Raw genomic sequence first — 14,594 nt, forward strand, 5'->3', positions numbered from 1 at the left:
TTTGGATATATTTATAGCACTTGTATTATCACAATACAATATCATAGGTTTTGTTACGTCTTCTTTCATTCTTTCCAATAGATGTGTGAGCCACACAATGTTTGTGTAATTGACTGCAGCTGCCACATATTCTGACTCTGCAGTGGACTGGGATGTACATGTTTGTTTCTTGCTAGTCCAGGTGACCAGCTTTTTGCCTAGAAATAATGCACCTCCACTTGTGCTTTTTCTATCATCAATGTTACCTCCCCAGTCTGCATCTGTATATGCATTGAGCTCAAATTTTCCATTCTTTTTGTAGTATAGACCAAAGTCATCAGTTCCTTTAAGATATCTCATTATTCTTTTTACTACTATGAGATGATTTTCTTTGGGATTAGTAGAGAACCTAGCCACTATTCCAACTGCTAATGCTATGTCTGGTCTACTATGTACAACATATTGTAGTTTTCCAATCATGGATCTGTACATTGTTTGATTGACTTTAGCTGACTCATCATTTTTGGATAGCTTATTTCTAGTTGCCATTGGTGTGCTGATTGGTTTGGATTCCTCCAATCCAAACATTTTAAGAATTTTTTTGATATATTTTGATTGTGTAACAAATATTCAATGTTTGAGTTGATGTACTTGCAATCCAACAAAAAATTTGATTTCTCCAAACATAGACATCTCAAATTCATGTTTCATTTTGTCAGCAAAGCCTTTGCAAAGTACTTCCTTACCACCAAACACTATGTCATCCACAAATATTTTAGATACAATAATGTCTTTACCTTCTTCTGCTTTGATGTACATGTTGCTATTATCATCAGGTCTTTCAAATCTAATTTGCACTAGATACTTGTGAAGTCTCTCGTACCATGCTCTAGGAGCTTGTTTCAAACCATAGAGTGCTTTATGTAGCTTACATACCATATCCCTATTGTTTTCATCAACAAATCCTTCTAGTTGTTCAATATAGACTTCTTCTTCTAGTATACCATTTAAGAAAGCAGATTTTACACCCATCTGATAGACTTTAAAACCTTTGTAGGTAGCATATGCAAGTAAAGTTCTTACTCCTTCCATTCTAGCAACAGGAGAAAATGTTTCCCCATAGTCTATTCCTTCTTCTTGAGCATAACCCTTGCATACTAGTCTAGCTTTTTTTCTGGTAATCTCACCATTCTCATCTAGTTTGTTTCTGAATACCCATTTGGTGCCAATCACATTCTTGTCAGTTGGTCTGGGAACCAAACTCCAGGTTTTGTTTTTTCATATTTGATCAATTTTTTCTTCCATAGCCTTATACCAGTCATCATCTTGTTGTCCACCACATACTATCTGGGTTTAGATTTGCTAATCAGACATGATTCTTGTCTTAGTTTGTTCCTTGTCATTGGTCTTGCATCTTTGTCACCAATTATCTATTCAGTAGGGTGATGTCTTTTTACATATTTGGATAATCTTGGCTCTGTCCTTGTTTCCATGTTTGATCTTTTAGATTTAGGATCACTATGCACTTCGTTTTTAGGTTGTTCTTCATCATGTGTACTATTTTCAAAATCAAATTGTGCATTTTCTTCATTCTGCAACTCAGCTTCTACATGCAACTCGGCATTCACTGGTTGAGACTCGGCTACTACTAAAATTTGTTGTTGAGTTTCAATTTGATTGACATCATACTTATCATCAGTCATTCCTTCATAAGAATACACAAAATTTCTGTACTCTTCCATTTTCTTTGGTTCTTTAGCTTGAACTTCTGTGTGCTCATCAAAATTTACATTTGCACTTTCCACAATTTTGTTAGTGTTAATATTCAAATACTTATATGCCTTACTTTTAGTGGAGTAACCAAGGAATATGCCTTCATCACTTTTTGCATCAAATTTTCCATTTCTAACATCTTTAAGGATAAAGCATTTACAACCAAACACTTTGAAATGTTTTACATTAGGTGAGTAACCATACCATAATTCAAAAGGCGTTGTATTTGTACCTTTCTTGACTTGTACTCAATTCAGTGTATGAACAACTACACTTACTACTTCTCTCCAGTATTTTAGAGCAACAACCTTTTCCATCATTAATGTTCTGGCATAGTCAATCACATATCTGTTTCTTCTTTCAACAATTCTATTATGTGGGGGAGTTCTAGGAGCTAGCATTTGTCTTTTGATTCCTTTGTCATTACAAAATATCTTGAATTCATTTGATGTAAATTCACCACCTCTATCTGATCTTAGGCATTTCAAGCTTTTTCCAGTTTCCTTTTCAACTCTAGCCACATACCACTTAAACATTTGAAAAGCATAAGATTTTTGTTTTAAGAACATAACAGTCATCATCCTAGAATAGTCATCAAAAAATAGCATTATGTATTTATCTCCTCTATAGCTTTGTATTTCCATTGGACCACATAAGTTAGTGTGAACTAACTCAAGTATCTCTTTAGATGTATAGTTTTTGCTTTTGAAGCTTGACTTTGTCATCTTTCCTAGCTGACATTGTTTGCACATGATATTATCAGGCTTCTTCAATTTTGGTAAACCTCTGACTTTCTTCATTTTGCTGATGTTGACTAGATTGTCAAAGTTGACATGACATAACCTTCTATGCCATAACCATTCATCATCAAATTTTGCAAATAAATAAGAAACATTATCCATATCAAGGTAAAATAAATTACTCTTTGTTTTATCTCCTTTTCCTATCAGTTTACCATCAGTATCATAGATTTTTGTAGTTTTGTTTCCAAATTCCACTTTGCAACCTATATTGCCTAACTATGAGACACTCAGTAAATTGTAGTTTAATCCTTCAACATAGTATGCATTGTCACATGAAATTTGTTCTGTGAGCTTAATGGAACCTTTTCCTTTGATTTGACATGGAGTATCATTACCAAATCTAACACTATTTCCATCATACTGAGTAAAGTTAACAAACTTACTTTTGTCTCCAGTCATGTGATGTGAGCATCCACTATCTATGATCCATCTGTCATTCTTGTTTATACATGTTACCAGTGTTGTGGGGTCTTCTTCATCATATTGGTCCTTCATGGCTACATAAAGAACTTCATCATCATTGTCATCAGAATTTTTTTCAACAATATAACACTTCTTACCTTTTTCTTTGTAATCTCTCTTGTCATCATCTCTTCTATACTTGTATTTTTTGCCTTCCTTGGAATCCTTTTTCTATGGACACCTTGCAGCAATATGACCTACTTCATTACAATTGAAACAAATGATAGGCATCTTACCTTCAAATTTTCCTTTGCCCCTATGAAATCTTCTAGCGAGCAATGGTTCCAGTTGTTCCACATCTTCCTCATCAGTGCTACTATCACTGGATACATACTTCATTTTTTTTCCTTTCTTTGATTTCACTTGTTCAGCATCTTTCAGTGATAATTTGGCCTTAAAAGAAAATTCAACATTTTTAGGTCTGTAGTTGTCAAAGTTAGATAACTCAAATGCAATGAGTCTACCTATTATACCTTCAAAGCTTAGATTATTTCCTAGTATACATCTTAGCTCTTGTATTGCTGATACTCTAATAGCATAGATAGGGAGCAAGGTTCTTAAGAACTTACTATTAACAGTATCTTCATCTAGTTGACCACTCAAGCATCTTATTGCACTTACCACTTCCTTTATTCTTGCACCATATTGAGCAGCATTCTCATTTTCTTCCATTTTCATGTCATCAAACTTTCCTCTAAGACTTTCTCTTTTTGCTCTTTGTACATTCTAATCTCCTCCATAGATGTCTGATAGGGCTTTCCACATTTTGAATGCAGTGTCACATCCTTTGATATCATCAAATTTAGCATAGCTGAGTGCAGAGGCAATTTCCAACATTGTCTGATTGTGTTCTTGCTTGTTTTTCATGTCTTCTACAGTAGGAGCACTTGTTGGATCTACATGTTTAGTGACAATTAAATTTTGGGCATAATATCCTATAAATCCAAGATATAGCTTCATCAAACTTTGCCATGCAACAAAGTTGTCTTTCTTGAGCTTGGGAACTTCTCTTTTTTGCATTTTGATCTTTTTTGCTTGTAGTCCATTTAAACTGAATTAGCAGTTGTCTCTGATACCAATTATTAGAATTCTTTAGAATAACTAAGAGGGGGGGTGAATCAGTTATTCAAGGTCCAAATGCCCTATTAATCCCTTTTTACTATTCTTAATGAATCCATACACTTTTATCAATCATATAAGCAAGTTACAGTAAATCAACATGCAAAGATAAAACATCCAAGATCAACAAATGACACAATGATTTACGTGGAAACCCAATTTGAGAAAAACCACTAGTAACATGCTACTTGATTCTCACTCTTCTGAAGTGATGCCCTATTAAAAGCCTGCCCTATTAAAGGCTTAAAACACACTATTAAATGTGACCTTGTTAAAGGATTTCACCAAACTATTAGGAATGGGCCTGGTTAAAGGTCTTAGAACATTCACTTGCAATGTCACCCGGTTAAAGGATTTATCTAATGGCTATTAAACCAACCTAAGTCCATAGGATTTAAACTTACTATTACAATTTCTAGAAAGTAATGATAATGGTCTCTTGATCTGATATAACTTACAACATACTTTGTAGATTTTAGATCACACTTTCAATTCAATCCTTATGCTTGGCTTCAATCACTCCAGCTCTGTCTGCTTGTCTTCCTCTCAAGCTTCATCTCCTTGAGTCTTCTTACTCATTCTGCCAATGCAATCATCCTTGTGGTCATCTATCCATACAGAATTCTTGTGCTGTCTTCTCCCTTAGCACCTTCTTCAGTACTTCATTATTTTATGCTTGACCACCTCTCTCTCTCCTTTTTCATTAACTTTTGTCTCCTTAAATAGAAATTTGATTTTCCTTTGCCACTCAATTCTCGCTCTCCAATTTTAGGGTTTCAAAATGGATTAGGTAGGATACAATGTATCTACCTCATATCTTGTTCTCTTCTAGAAACTTTGTCAGTTGTATCCTTAAAAATGTTCTACATGGTGTTCTGTGCCACCAACTCATCATTCTTATCTTCTTTTTAATTTACAAATTTCTAGATAACAACCTTGTTAGCTTAGATTTGGTGAATCTTTGGTTTCCAAAATAATGCAGTAACTCGGCATTATTGAGTTACTAGTGCCCGACACCTCTGTGTTACTCGGCACCTATACCTGCTCGACACTTGGTTCTACTTGGCACTTGGTTCTACTCGGCACTTGATTCTGCTCAGCACTTGGTTCTGCTCGGCACTTGGTTCTGCCTAGCACTTGGTTAACTCTATGTCACTTAGCAACCTATACCTACTCAGCACTTGGTTCTGCTCGGCACTTGATTCTGCTCGGCACTTGGTTCTGCTTGGCACTTAGTTCTACTCAGCACTTGGTTAACTTTGTGTCACTCAGCATCTGAACTTGCTCGGCATCTGAAGTTTACTCGGCATTAACTAAAAATTTGCTCAGCTCTTACTAGCTTGCTCGGCCCCTTCTCTAATGAACTTAGTTTGAGCTTTACAAAAGACTTAGCTAAAACTTTAACTCTTTGATACGTTTTAGTGTACCCATCTTTTGTATCTTAAAATGTCATCAAATACACTTTTTCATCAATGGCTTAGTTGATCCTTGTACTTCATTATGCTGCAGTAGCAGAGCAAAAAATATGATAAGTAATGTTTTACATTTTGTGTGTGTGTTTTAAATTTAAATTTTTTAAAATAATGTCCTATGATGTGGTGGCATAAATGGAGGAGTGAAATGATAAACTCTCCAAATATAGCCACTTAGGACCATGTGTGTTTGTTTTAGTGGAGTTAGTAGTGTGCAATGATTTAAGAATCTAATCATATCTTAAAAAAGGACAGATAGTTGGCAGCAGGAATATTCATAATTTTTGAAATAGTCTCCTATTCTTGGATAGGGACGTTTCATATTCCTTATTTAGGGATTCAATTTTTAGAGAGGAAGAGAGAGGAAGAAGACAAGTTTTTATTTTTGGGTTGAATTCGGTATGTTTGCAGAAATTAGTCTCAGTGCATTTGTAATATCTCCCAAATGCACCGTTGGATTTTGATGATCTTTGGCTATGTTGTTATGGGCCTAATTACGCCCATCTTCACTAGAGCGATCAAAGAGTTTTGATCTAGTTCAAAATTTATTCATGTCTGAGTGCAGGTCTATCTAGAGACAGCAAGAAGCAATATTTTGCAGAAAAATGTACTCTGATGCGTGGTCAATATCTCAAGTTTGAACTGTTAGATTTCTCTCAAATTTTTATATATTGTTTGAAACCTAGTTGTGCCAAATCTCAATGGTTGAATTGAGTAAATATTTTTTAGTTCGAATGTTATTCATGTCTGAGTGCAGGTCTATCCAGGAGGCAGCAAGAATGTATTTTCTGGGCAATTTGTTTTAAAACTTTTGTTTAATGGATTAAGTGGATGGAAAAGTATATAGAATGGATTTAGAGAGTATATGCATTTTTAATGTGTATGAAGAAACTCAACTAATACATTGTGATGTTGGATTTTAGTGTGTGATCCTAAAGGTTGTAGATGCCCCTTGATGCAACTCAGTTGAGTGTCTGATTCCTCCTAAGTTTTCCAAGGTGTGGCTCTGCATCACATTACAAAATCATAACTTCAACCTTTCTTTAGGTTTTCTAGTTACATCTTATTGATTGCCTCCACCTTGACAATTAACTAATTGATAGTATTTGGATCACTAAAGCAATTGTCATTCCTGCAAGTAGCAAGTTTGACATTAATGACAAAACAATGATTGAGGACATTCTTTACCAGTTCCATACATTATTCCAACAGCTTTTCTTATGATTATTTCAATAATTTCCAACATCATGACCACCATTTCCATGATCATTAGCATCATCATGATCATCATCAGCATCATCATCATTATTATCACCATTATTGTCAGCATGACCAAAATCATCACCATCTTTTTCTTCTTCATCACTGGGTAACTATCATTCCTAATAATCATTTACTTCATCTTGTGCTTCTTCAATATCTTCTTCTTCCATCACATTATGCTTTATCAGCCTTCCTCTTGGGTCATGTTTAACAACAAATGACCAACCTAGTTTGTGTGGAACACCGAAGTAAAACACATGCTCGCATTGGCTTGGAAGAACATAGGGCTCATCTCTAACTGGCTCAAATGACCTTGTATTAATCATAGTAAATCCACTATCATGTTCAATAACAGTTCTATCAGGATCATTTTGATTTAGGCATACCCTAAACTATTTGACAAAAAATAGAACTAGTTTGAATGAATTAAAGTCACACTCAAGTATATAATCCAAAATGTCATAGTATCAATTTTTAGATTGTTGAAGATGTATGTTAGTTCTAGATGAAATATTGGTGATTGCGAAGACAAAACTTATCCCAAAATCACACGTTTTCTTTGTTTTGTCTAAATTTTTTATGCAAAATTTATACCCATGGTAGTACATAGATTTGTGGTGTTTGACTTGCAATTATTCAAACATGTCAAGATTCTTTGCATTGATCTGTGAGTTGATATTAAAATTATGTCTCATAATTAGTAATCTTATGTGTACCTTTTTATCTCTTAATTCATATATTAGATCAAGTACCATTGGTGTAACAGTGGGATCTCCATTACGATGAGCTTTTTTAACCAATGATGCAACACCATTCCATGTTAATGAGCGACTATTTTCTTGAGACTATTCAATCCATACCATCATCCGATCAAGATTGTTTGCAATATACAAATGTAGTGCATCTCACTCACGACCAACTATAAAGAAGATAATTGCACCAATTAGAAATAACTTATATATATATATATATATATATATATATATATATATATATATATATGATCTGGGGGATACTTTCGTCAAAATTGAAGTATCTTCAAAACTCCAATAATCAGCATCAAGTTAAAGTTCTCAAAATTCTAAATCCAATGCAATTTGAATGGAAAAAAATGGAGTCCATATGCAAAAGTTACAGTTAGTCAAAGGTTGGTCAAATCGAGTACGGAGGTCATAAAAAAAGGTCTTAAAAAAATCATCTCCAAAGTGCACAACAATGGATTTCAAATTGAAGATCTCCTCAAGAGATTTCTAGCGACGTTCATTTCATCAAATTTGGAGCCCGTATGTAAAAGATATGGCAGTTTGAAATTAACAAAGAAGTATAAATGGGGATGATGTTAGCATGACCTCGTTCTTCAGCCAAGTCGGCGGGTGGCAAAAGTTTTATGGGATTCAAAACCTTGACTACTAGTCTCCAAAGCTTAGCCAATAACCAACTAAACACAAGTCACATTCAAAGATATTAATGCACAATATTGTATTTGAGCCTGTTTAGCCGCTAATTTCGAATAACAAAGGCCGCCGGTGGTGGGGTTTGAACCGCCCACCATCAGCCATTCAAAATGGTTACTCGCTATTGTGCTATTTTAGCGCTTGAAGATAAGAATGTGCATTGTTTTATTTATTTCTTATCTCAATCCTGCCTAACCTTAGTAAAATGAGGTTATTGTTTATTTTTGACCCCAAAAATGACATGGGGTCAAATCCTCTAAATTGGCTAACAGGTTGTTCTGAGAGGGGAATTAATTGAAGGGGTTATTTTTGTAAATTTGGTGATAGCCTTATTTTGGCTAATTTTATGTATAAAATGGGGGTTTAGGAGACTCTTGGAGGCATTCAGAAAAAGGAGAGAACGTCGAAGTGCTGAGAGTAAGGGAGATTTTTGAAGTGTTTATTCCTGTACTTTGAAACAGTGTGATGTTGTTGTACTTCAAAGGAATGACTTTGTAAAAATTTGTACCTAATTTTTGGAGATAATCGGATCGGTCCCCCTATTGGAGCCGGACCCAAAGACGTAGTCCATATGGATGAACTCCAAGATCAAATTGTTTGCGTCTTCTTTCTCTCATTGTCTCTTTTATCAGCTTAATCTTGTTGTTCTCTTATTTCATTTACGCTAATTTGATTCGTTAAAAGTTTTAAATTAATTCTATGTAATAAATTAGCATTCCTCTGTAATAGTCCTAGATCCTAATTAGATCAAATTTGGTATCAGAGCTTTTGTTGGACTAGTATTGCAGATTTGAATGTTAACAAGATCCAGGATTGAGAAAGATGAAGGAAAGCTCGAGGAATACAATCCTAAGATTGGAAAACGAAGGACTAAACCATCATCACAAATGGCAGATGAAGGTGGACAAGCTTCTCAAGATAAGAGTATTCAGAAGACTCTTCAGAATTTGCAGACAATGGTAGAGGTTTTGGTACGAGAAAGAGAAGAGAAGATGCAAAGAAATGCAACTCGAAAGGACAAAGGGAAAAAGAAAGGAGCTGATCGTGATCCACCAAAGACACCTCCATCTTCTCCTTCTTCTCCCTCTTCTCCTTCTTCCCCCTCTTCTCCTTCTTCTACCCATTCTGAGTCTTCTAATATTTTCAAAGGAGGACATAAGCCTCGAATTAAGTTGGATGTAAAGTTTGACTTACCAAAATATTGTGGAGAGTTAAATGCCAAGAAACTAGATGACTAGATTCAGCAAGTAGAAGTCTACTGTAGAGTTCAAAACCTTGTAGATGATGTTGATAGAATTCAGTTAGCCACTCTTCGTTTAGGTGGTGTAGCCCTAACTTGGTGGGAGAGTAGGTCTCGAGATGAAACTTCACAACATGGTAAGTTTAGTTTGTCTTGGTAAGAATTTGTTACTGGTTTAAAAAAGCAATTCTACCCCCTAGGCCATATGCAGCAGTTAATGATGAACTGGCAACATTTTAGGCAAGGGAAAGGTCAGTCTGTCCAGGATTACACCCATGAATTTTGCAAAAAGGCTATTTCATTAAATGTCCCATTGTATACCTAGGACACCTTACTCAAGTATATAGGTGGTCTTCATTCTTACCTAAGGCATTCTATTCTCATCCTGAATCCTTGTAATTTGGATGAAGTATGTGTCCAGGCAACACATTTAGAATCAAGGGGTAATGGTACTTTCATTGATAAGTCTAATAAAAAGCCATCTAAGTTTGAGGAAAAGTCCAAAGGAAAAGGAAAGGGTAAAAAGATAGCAACAATAAAGAAAGAGGGTGAGAAACCCACATGCTCACATTGCAAGAAAGAAGGGCATGATAATTCTAAGTGCTGGAAGTTACATCCTGAAAAGAGGCCAAAGCGATATGGTGGAAACAAAGGTAAATAGAAAATTGCTGCTGTAATTCAACAAGATCTTGGATCTGACTCCGGAGATGAGACAAAGATTGTTGCTACTAGGATTCAAGGTAGAGGAAAAGGTATATCTCTTTCATCATCTCCAAGTTCTTCTAGCATAAGTGCAAGTACAAGTAAAGAATCTTCTCATAAGAATGATAAGGAAAGGAATGAATTATTTCACATCCAAGTTGTTATTAAGCATACTAAGGTGGATACACTATTTGACATGGGTTCTCAAGTTAATTTGATATCTAAAGAAGTCGTTAAAAAGCTTAATTTGACTACAATGCCTCATCCAAAACCATACCCTCTTGGATGGGTTTGTGATGATGCACAGTTACAAGTAACTAAACAATGCAAGTTAAGATTTTCTATCACTGCAAACTTTGTGGATGAGGTAGAAGCTGATGTAGTCCCTTTAGATATTTGTGGTCTTGTACTTGGGAGTCCCTATTTGTATGATTGACAGGCTATCTTCTATAGGGGGGGAAATAAGTATCATCTGTTTAAAGATAAAACTGAATACATTGTACGGGCACATAAGGTTAAGACTAACCTGGCATTAGTCAATGTTGGTCAAATGAAAAGGTTAGTCAACTCTAGTAAGAATTTTGTGTTGATGATTGTAAAAGCCAAAGAAGATGAAACATCTAAGGCATTTAAGGGATGTGATCCAAAACATAAGGCTGAAATAGTCAAAGTTGTTTTCGCTTATGATGACTTGTTTCAGGAATCGAAAGGATTGCCTCCTAAGAGAGAGATACACCATGAGATACAATTGCAGCAAGATGCACCACTTCCTAATATTGGCATGTACTACTTATCAGTGTTACAAAATGAAGAAATCAAGAAGCAAGTTCAAGAGTTGGTCGAGAAAGGAGTTATCCGTCCTAGTACTTCTCCTTGTGGTTCTCCTATTATGTTGGTTCCAAAGAAAGATGGGACTTGGAGAATGTGTATTGACTACAGGGCTCTGAACAAGATAAAGGTAAAGAACAGGTACCCTCTTCCTAGAATTGATGATTTACTTGATCAGTTGAAACATGCAATTTATTTCACTAACCTAGACTTACATAGTGGATATCATCAAATAAGAATTGTAGAAAGTGATATTTGGAAAACTGCTTTTAAGACAAAACAGGGACTTTTTGAGTGGTTGGTCATGCCATTTGGGCTTTGTAATGCACCAGCTACATTCATGAGAGTCATGAATGATGTCTTTCGTCCCTTTATTGATGATTTTTTCATAGTCTATTTAGATGATATTCTTGCATTTAGTAAGTCTTGGGATGATCATGTAATTCATGTAAAGAAAGTATTTGAAATACTGAGAAAAGAAAAACTATATGTAAAGATGTCAAAATGAAAATTTGCAAAGACATCCTTAGTGTACTTAGGCTATGTCGTAGGGAATGGTCAACTGAAAGTAGACCCTATGAAGGTCAAATGTATTGTACAATGGCCTAAGCCAAGTATAGTTACAAAAATTAGGAGTTTCTTAGGTGCAGTTCAGTACTGGAGGAAGTTCATTGCAAATTTCTCTTTCATTGCATCACCGTTGCATGCATTAACTAGTACCAAGTCAACTTTTTAGTGTGGAGGTCCGCAACAAAAGGCTTTCAACACTTTGAAGGAAAAGTTGAGCACTGCACCAGTTCTAGCTCTACCTGATTTACATCAACCATTTGAGATTGAGACAGATGCAAGCGGGTTTTCCATGGGAGCTGTACTCATGCAAGGAGGTAAACCAATCTGCTACCACTCTGAAACTTTTTTAGGAGCAGTAAGTAACTATCCTGCATATGATAAAGAACTTTATGCTTTAGTTCAGAGTGTTAAAAAATGGAAACATTACTTAGTGGGAAAAGAAATTGTAATCCACACTGATCACCAGCCACAACAATATTTGGACTCACAATCTAAGTTGTAACAAAGTAGGCACTTTAGGTGGATGGGTTTTCTACAACAGTTTCATTTGGTGATTAAGTATAAGAAGGGTTCCCATAATAAAGTAACAGATATGCTCTCTAGGCCTCCTGTTAAGAATGCTTTGATAATCCTTCGGAATAGTTCTATGGTTCATGAAAGTTTTTAGGAACAATATGCTAATGATGAGAACTTTAAGGATATCTATGCAGCTTTAATCCAGGGTAAACATGTAGAAGAGAAAGATTACTATGTGCAAGATAATTTTTTGTACCACTTGGGAAAACTATGCATTCCTAAAGATGAGTAGGGACATGTCATCCGTGAAGCACACACCTCTTTAATTGCAGGACATTTTGGGGTAAGTAAGACATTAGCTCAATTGCAGAAATATTGTTACTGGCCTTGTATGTAGGAAACTGTCACCAAGTATATAAAAGGATGTGTAATGGGAGAAACTAGTAAACCAAGTAATAGGAAATTAGGTTTGTACACACCATTACTTGTACCATCCCATCCATGGGAAAGTGTATCTATGGACTTTGTGGGAGGTTTACCTATTTCTAGGAAGGATCATGATTATTTGTATGTAGTAGTTGATCGGTTCAGCAAAATGTGTATTTTAATGCCTTGTAAAAAGAAAGTTACTACTGAACTGACTGCTCATTTGTACTTTCAAAATGTATGGGTTCATTTTGGGTTACCCACTTCTATTGTATCGGATTGAGATTCTTGATTCTTAGGGGAATTTTGGTCATCTTTATGGGGACTCACGGACACCAAGCTGAAGAAGAGTACAACCTTCCATCCGCAGACCGACGGACAGACAGAGGTAGTGAACAGGACAATTGTGCATCTACTTAGAGGCTACTGCAGCAAACATCCTAAGTTGTGGGATGAAAGTCTTCATTATGTGCAACATGCTTACAACCATGCGGCACACTCTTCTACAAAGAGGTCTCCTTTTGAGACTTGCTTCAGTTACTTGCCTACGACACCAATGGATTTTGCTTTTGGGAAGGAGGATGTTGTAGATGGATGCCATGATGCAGAAAAGGCTTTAAAGTTCATCCAAAAGGTCCAAGCAATCCATCAGGTAGTAGAAGCACAATTAGAGCAGAGCCAAGAAAAATACAAGGCTCGCCATGATAAGCATCACAGTGTTCACCAATTCCAAGTTGGTGACAGAGTTTGGTTACATATTAGCAAGGAAAGAATGCAAGGTGAAGGAAGGAAGCTCAAACCTATCAGGTATGGTCCTTTTGAGATCTTGGAAAAGATTGGTACCAATGCTTTCCGCCTTAATCTTCCTCCATACATGCAAATTTACTCAGTTGTCAATGTTGAGAATCTGAAGTTGTATGAGCCTCCTATGATCTTGGATGAAGACGTCAGTGTTCAGGTTCCATCAATTGATGACCTTTCACTAGAGTACATGTCAGAATTGCCACAAGATGTCATCCTTGACAAGAATGTCAGAACTTCATGAAGAGGACCAGTTGAATACCTCAGAGTGGGATTGAAGGGGATGCATCCAAGCAAGGCAAGATGGATGGAGATTGGTAAAGTGAGGGAACTATACCCTCACCTTCTTTCCAAGTAATCCAAACTTTTGGTGGTCCGAAAGATTCTCAGTGGGGAGGCTTGATCTGGGGGATACTTTCGTCAAAATTGAAGTATCTTCAAAAATCCAATAATCAGCATCAAGTTAAAGTTCTCAAAATTCTAAATTCAATGCAATTTGAATGGATAGAAATGGAGTCCATATGCAAAAGTTACAGTTAGTCAAAGGTTGGTCAAATCAAGTACGGAGGTCATAAAAAAGGTAAAAAAAAAATCATCTCCAAAGTGCACAACAATGGATTTCAAATTGAAGATCTCGTCAAGAGATTTCTAGCGGCGTTCGTTTCATCAAATTTGGAGCCCGTATGTAAAAGATATGGTAGTTTGAAATTAACAAAGAAGTATAAATGGGGATGATGTCAGCATGACCTCGTTCTTCAGCCAAGTCGGCGGGTGGCAAAAGTTTTATGGGATTCAAAACCTTGACCACTAGTCTCCAAAGCTTAGCCAATAACCAACTGAATGCAACTCACATTCAAAGATATTAATGCACGATATTGTATTTGAGTCTGTTTAGCCGCTAATTTCAGATAACAAAGGCCGCCGGTGGTGGGGTTTGAACCGCCCACCACTGGCCATTCAAAATGGTTACCCATCGCTGCGCTATTTTAGCACTTGAAGATAAGAATGCACATTGTTTTATTTATTTCTTATCTCAATCCCACCTAACCTTAGTAAAATGAGGTTATTGTTTATTTTTGACCCCAAAAATGACATGGGGCCAAATCCTCTAAATTGGCTAACAAGTTATTCCGAGAGGGGAATTAATTGAAGGGGTTATTTTTGTAAATTTGGTTATAGCCTTATT

The 14,594-nt window shown here is 35.9% G+C and overlaps 1 pseudogene; it reads right to left on the minus strand.

Annotated features, from left to right (window-relative positions):
• LOC149531916 (nucleobase-ascorbate transporter 5-like) overlaps positions 1-14,382 on the minus strand; it is a 37,724-nt pseudogene extending 23,342 nt beyond the window's left edge.
• Between the last annotated feature and the right edge of the window lie 212 nt (positions 14,383-14,594).

This window comes from Cupressus sempervirens, chromosome 11, assembly GCF_028749045.1.
Source record: "Cupressus sempervirens isolate cs-2001-9-10 chromosome 11, ASM2874904v1, whole genome shotgun sequence".
Classification (NCBI taxonomy): domain Eukaryota; kingdom Viridiplantae; phylum Streptophyta; class Pinopsida; order Cupressales; family Cupressaceae; genus Cupressus; species Cupressus sempervirens.